A 5,766-nucleotide genomic window follows, 5' to 3' on the forward strand; every position below is an offset into this window, starting at 1 on the left:
ATTGAAAAAAACAATAAACAAAAAGATAAACTATGCTTTCAAGACGTGTTCAGGTGTCTGTTGTTCTATCAAGTTTTTGTGTAACTGGTTTTACGGGGCTCTTGTCGATTTTTTTTCTTTTTTTTTCTGGCCTTGCTCGAATATAATACTTTTTTATTTGTTTGTTGTTTTGCTTTGATTGAATGTACGGTTTTTATACTGTCTATGGTTTGTCGTCATTCTTTTTGTTATTGCCCTTGTTGCTGGCGTTGCTGTCGTTATTGTTTTTGTTGTTGGTACCGTTATTCATGACATTGCTGATACATAGTTTTTCTTGTATTCATCGTGGCTGTTCTTATCAATTTCACTGTCCGTTTTGTTGCTTTTGCTGTTGTAGCTCTTCCTGTTGTTCGTGTTGTTGCTAAGTTGCTTTCATTGCTGTCATTCATTATTCGTGTTGTTGCTAAGTTGCTTTCATTGCTGTCATTGTCAATATTGTTGCTGCTGTTCTCCTTGCATTTAGTAATGCTTTTGCTGTTACTATATAAGTTCATTTAGCTTGTTGTTGCTATGTTGTCGTTTCTTGTTGTCCTTGTTGTTGCCAATATTATGAATTAGAACATGGATTTTTTGCTTTACGTTCTGGTGTTGCTAATGTCAATATCGTTGCTGGAAATGATATTGTTATTGATTTATATATATATATATATATATATATATATATATATATATATATATATATATATATATATATATACACACAAGCCGCGGGCTTCGCCGGGAGCTTGGCTGCGCAAACAGCGGCCTACGACCGCAGCTTTCCGTGCTCTAATCCCTCGTTTTCCCCTTCGGCCTCGGCCTCGGGGCGGAACCCCAACACGGGATCCCCAGCACAAAGAAGAAAGTGAAGAAGAACGCGAAGAAGAACGCGAAGAAGAAGAACGCGAGGAAGAAGAACGCGAAGAAGAACGCGAAGAAGAACACGAAGTAGAATGCGAAGAAGAACGCGAAGAAGAACGCGAAGAAGAACGCGAAGAAGAACGCGAGGAAGAAGAACGCGAGGAAGAAGAACGCAAGGAAGAAGAACGCGAAGAAGAATGCGATGAAGAAGAACGCGAAGAAGAATGCGAAGAAGAACGCGAAGAAGAACGCGAGGAAGAAGAAGAAGAAGAAGAAGAAGAAGAAGAAGAAGAAGAAGAAGAAGAAGAAGAAGAAGAAGAGGAACGCGAAGAAGAAGAAGAAGAAGAAGAAGAAGAAGAAGAAGAAGAAGAAGAAGAAGAAGAAGAAGAAGAAGAAGAAGAAGAAGAAGAAGAAGAAGAAGAAGAAGAAGAAGAAGAATACCACCTGACCCCGACTTACCCAAGCGCTTTTTCAAGAATAGTTTTAGGACAAAGTGTCACCGTAATACCACCTGTCCCCGACTTCCACAGCGTTTTTTAGAAGAATATTTTTATTTAGACTTATATATATATATATATATATATATATATATATATATATATATATATATATATATATCAGCCATCCTGAGTACACTGCTCAACAAAGGGCTCTTTCATAGCATTCCATGATTCACACGACTACGCCAACCTTTCCCACGTCGCTCCAGCAAACTTCTCAATTTCGTCTCTCCACCTCCTGTCCTGTCGCCTTCTTCTCTTTCACTCTTCCAATCTCGTGGCGTCCACATAGTAACACACTCGCTGCATCGCTCATCAGTCGTTTGTACTATCTTACCTGCCCAATATCACTTCCTCTCTTTTACTGTTTCCATAATATCTTTCACTCTAGTCTGCTCTCTCACCCAACTTACTCTCTTTCTGTCTCTCAGTGTTATTCCCATCATTGATCTCTCCATTCTTCTCTGTGCAGTCCTTATCGTTGTTTCCATCGCTCTCGTCAGCTTCCAAGTCTCACACCCGTAAATTATTGCTGGTAGAATACATCGATTGCAAAATTTACGTTTCAAACATAAAGGTAGAGAGCCTTTCAGGATTTTATTATAATTAACAAACACTTTCCAACCAATTGTAATGCGTCTTTTTATTTCATTATCATGATCTTTTGTTACTTTCACCATGTGGCCTAAATAATTATACTCTTCAACTTCCTCAAGACTCTCATCATCAATTACAATCTCTTTGCTTTGAACTTTCGTGTTGAACATTACTTTGGTTTTACTTTTATACATTTTCAAACCTACTTAAGACTTTCCTTGTTTAGGTTGCTCAGCATATCTTCCAAGTCTTCTGCTCTTTCTGAAATAAAAATTATGTCATCCGCAAATCTTAGGTGGTTTGAATATTCGCCATTAATCTTCAAACCTATATTTTCCCAACTCAACCTTCTGAAAATATCTTCTAATCAAGCTGTAAATAGTTTGGGTGAGATTGTATCACCTTGCCGCACTCCTTTCTCGATCTTGATCTTTTTTGTATCTTTATGTGGTCGAACTATAGCGGAACCTTTCGCATAAATCTTATCTAAAAATCTTTCGATCTGTTCCTTTGTACCCTGTTTCCGTAGTGAGTTTAGTATTGCTATTTGTTCTACTGAGTTAAAGGCCTTCTCGTAATCTACAAAAGCTAAACACAGAGGTATATTGTATTCTGTCGTTTTCTCGATTAGTTGGTTTATTGCCTGCAAATGGTCTAGAGTTGAATATCCGCTTCTAAAGCCTGCCTGTTCTCTCGGTTGGTTTCCATCTAAAACTTGACTTAGTCTATTTGTTATGATCTTGGAGAATGATTTATATACGTTTGATAGCAGGCTAATCGGTCGATGGTCACTAATGTCCTTCTGGTCTCCTTTTTTATGAAATAAAATCACTATAGCATTGCACCACGCATCAGGAACTCTTTCTTGATGTAAGCACTGGGTGCACAACTCAGCTAATTTAATATGAACTATTTTACCTGCGTCTTTCAACAGATCTATTGATATACCATCTTCCCCTGGTGCTTTTCCACGTTTCATAGTTCTTAGAGCAAATTCTATTTCTTCTTTAGTAACTTCTGGTACACTACTAACATTTATACATTAATTTACTGACTCAACTACAGTCTTCGATGAGTAAAGCTCTTGGTAAAATTCTTCTACTCTTTTTACCATTTTGCCTCTACATTTAATCATTTCTCCATTTCTATCTGTCAAACATATCATTTGCTGTCTTCCTAAAGCATGTCTGCACTCGGTCATTTCAATACTTTTACCCTTCCGAATAGTTTCCTCTATTCCATCCATGTTTCTCATTCTTTTCTCTAATCTCTGCCTTTTGTTGATAAACTTGTTTAGTTCTACTCTTTCTATTTCGTCTCTCATGCTTTTAATCTGTATGGTCCTTCTTCTTTTAATTAGATTATTTTTAGCTTTTGGAGTATTTGTTTTCCCTAATGTTTTTTGTACTTTCTACTTTCTCTGCTTATTCCTTAATGATATTCATTAAACTAAAATTAATATCTTCCACACTGTCTTCGTTCGTTCTTAGAGATTCGAATCTATTTCCATTTTCTAACTGAATTTTCTTATTATCGTTAATCTTTTTAAGACTTATTTTCTTTTTTAAAACTAGTTTATTTCTCTCGGCTCTGAATCTGAATTTAGCTGTGCAACCTAACATTCTATGGTCACTACCTATATTGACTTTATTTATTACTGTAACATTGCTAACGCTCTTGCTCTCATCTCCTAATATGAAGACTATTTCATTATTTGTTGTTACATTTGGACTTCTCCATGTTCATTTACGACCTACACACTTTTGGAAGAAAGTGTTTATTATCCTCACCTTGTAGTTATCTGCAAAATTTTCTAACATCTCTCCTCTGTCATTTCTTTCACCTATTCCAAACTTCCCAATGCATGTCTCATCTCCTATCTTCTTCCTTACTTTAGCATTAGAAGCTCCTATTCTACACTCTAAATATAGTTCAGGTTTATGCACCAACTTCACAGAGTTAAGACGAGGAAATTGAGTCCTTCTTTTTCTCACCTTTCTCACCATACACCAGGTAGGGCGATGCCCTGTCAGCGATGATGCCTCACGAAGTCCCTCCACAAGTCCCTATCAGCATACAGCTGCACACTTTCCACCTCTTCCATAGTTCTTCCTCTTGACTCTATGGCTTGTCTGATACCGTCTCTCCATCTCTTCCTGGGTCTTCCTGTTGGACGCTTTCCTTGTGGCTGCCACTGGTAGTATTTTAATGGGTACTGATGCTCATTCATCCTCATGACGTGGCCAAACCATCTTAATTGGCTTTTCTCTACATATTCTAATATTGGCTCTATTTCCAGCTCTCTTCTTATTTCTTCATTTCTTATTCTGTCACACCTTGTTACACCTTTTATTATTCTCAGTACTCTCATCTCTGCTGCTTGTATCTTACTTTTCAGCCTTTCTGTCAATGTCCATGTTTCTGACCCATATGTTAGAACTGGTCTTAAAATATTTTGTAAATTGTTAACTTAACCTGCTTGGGTATAAGTTTTTCTCGCATCAATGGATATAGCGTTCTTAAATTATTTGTATGGCACTGGATTCTATTTAATATTTCTTTTTCCATTTGACACCTTTCATCTATCTTTACTCCTAGGTATTTAAATTCTTCAACTAATTTCAGTTTTTCGCCTCCCAACCATATTTCTATCTCTTCTTTTTGCCTTGCGACCATCATTACTTCTGTTTTATTTGTGTTTATTTTCATTTTCACTCTTTTCAATGCACTGTTCCAAGCAGTTAATGCATTTTGAAGTTCAATGGGGTTGTTTGCAACCAGTGCAATATCATCTGCGTATGCCAATGTAATAACTTCCTCTCCAGATCTCAAATTTTTCATACATTTGTCCATAAAAAGTACAAAAAGCAATGGGGATATAACCCCACCTTGTCTTACTCCAGAATTTACATCAAACCAGTTATCCTCGCGAGTTTGTGTTCTTACAGCGCTGGTACATTTACTATATAAACTTTTGATTGCTCTAACAAGTAATCTATCTACACCATATATAGGGTCTTCCAATGTATCCCAAATCATCTTCCTTGGTAGCCTGTCAAAGGCTTTTTCTAAGTCAACAAAAGCTATACACACTGGTTGATCCCATTCCCATCTCTTCTCCATCAGCATTTTCAAGGAGAAAATTGCATCTGTTGTACCTCTCTCAGGTCTAAATCCATACTGTCCCTCCTCTAATTTTTCTTCTACCGTCGCTCTTAACCTTCTTACAAGTATTCTTTCATATATCTTCTCCACATGTGATAATAAGGATATTCCTCTCCAATTTTTGCATTCTGACTTGTCGCCTTTCTTTGGTACTTTACATATAATGGCTTTCCCCCAATCCTCTGGTACTCTACCTTCACACCAAGCTACATTGAAAATTCTCGTTAGCCACGTGACTGTGTTTTCATTTCCTTTTAGCAGCTCTACAGGTATGCCATCGCATCCAGGACTTTTTCCATTTTTCATTTTACTGATGGCAACTCTAGTTTCTTCGATAGATATTTCGTGGTAGTAGTTTAGTCTCAGGCTGGTGTTTTCACACTCATCGTCCAATTCCTGAGGATTCAATAATTCTGAGAAATATTCTCTCCACTTTTCATCTACTTCGTTCTCATCTGTTAGTAACACTCCGTCTTTATTCTTAATTGTATTTACTACTGTTTCTTCGCCCCTTTTATAACTCTTCGCCAAACTATATATGAGCTTCCTAGTTCCCAGCAGATCCTCTTCAAGCTCTTTTCCCAATTTCTTCCAAGAATCTCTCTTGGCTCTTGCTTTTACTGTC

The sequence above is a fragment of the Oratosquilla oratoria genome, chromosome 36 (assembly GCF_046742065.1).
Source record: "Oratosquilla oratoria isolate Oo_2021 chromosome 36, ASM4674206v1, whole genome shotgun sequence".
Taxonomy (NCBI): domain Eukaryota; kingdom Metazoa; phylum Arthropoda; class Malacostraca; order Stomatopoda; family Squillidae; genus Oratosquilla; species Oratosquilla oratoria.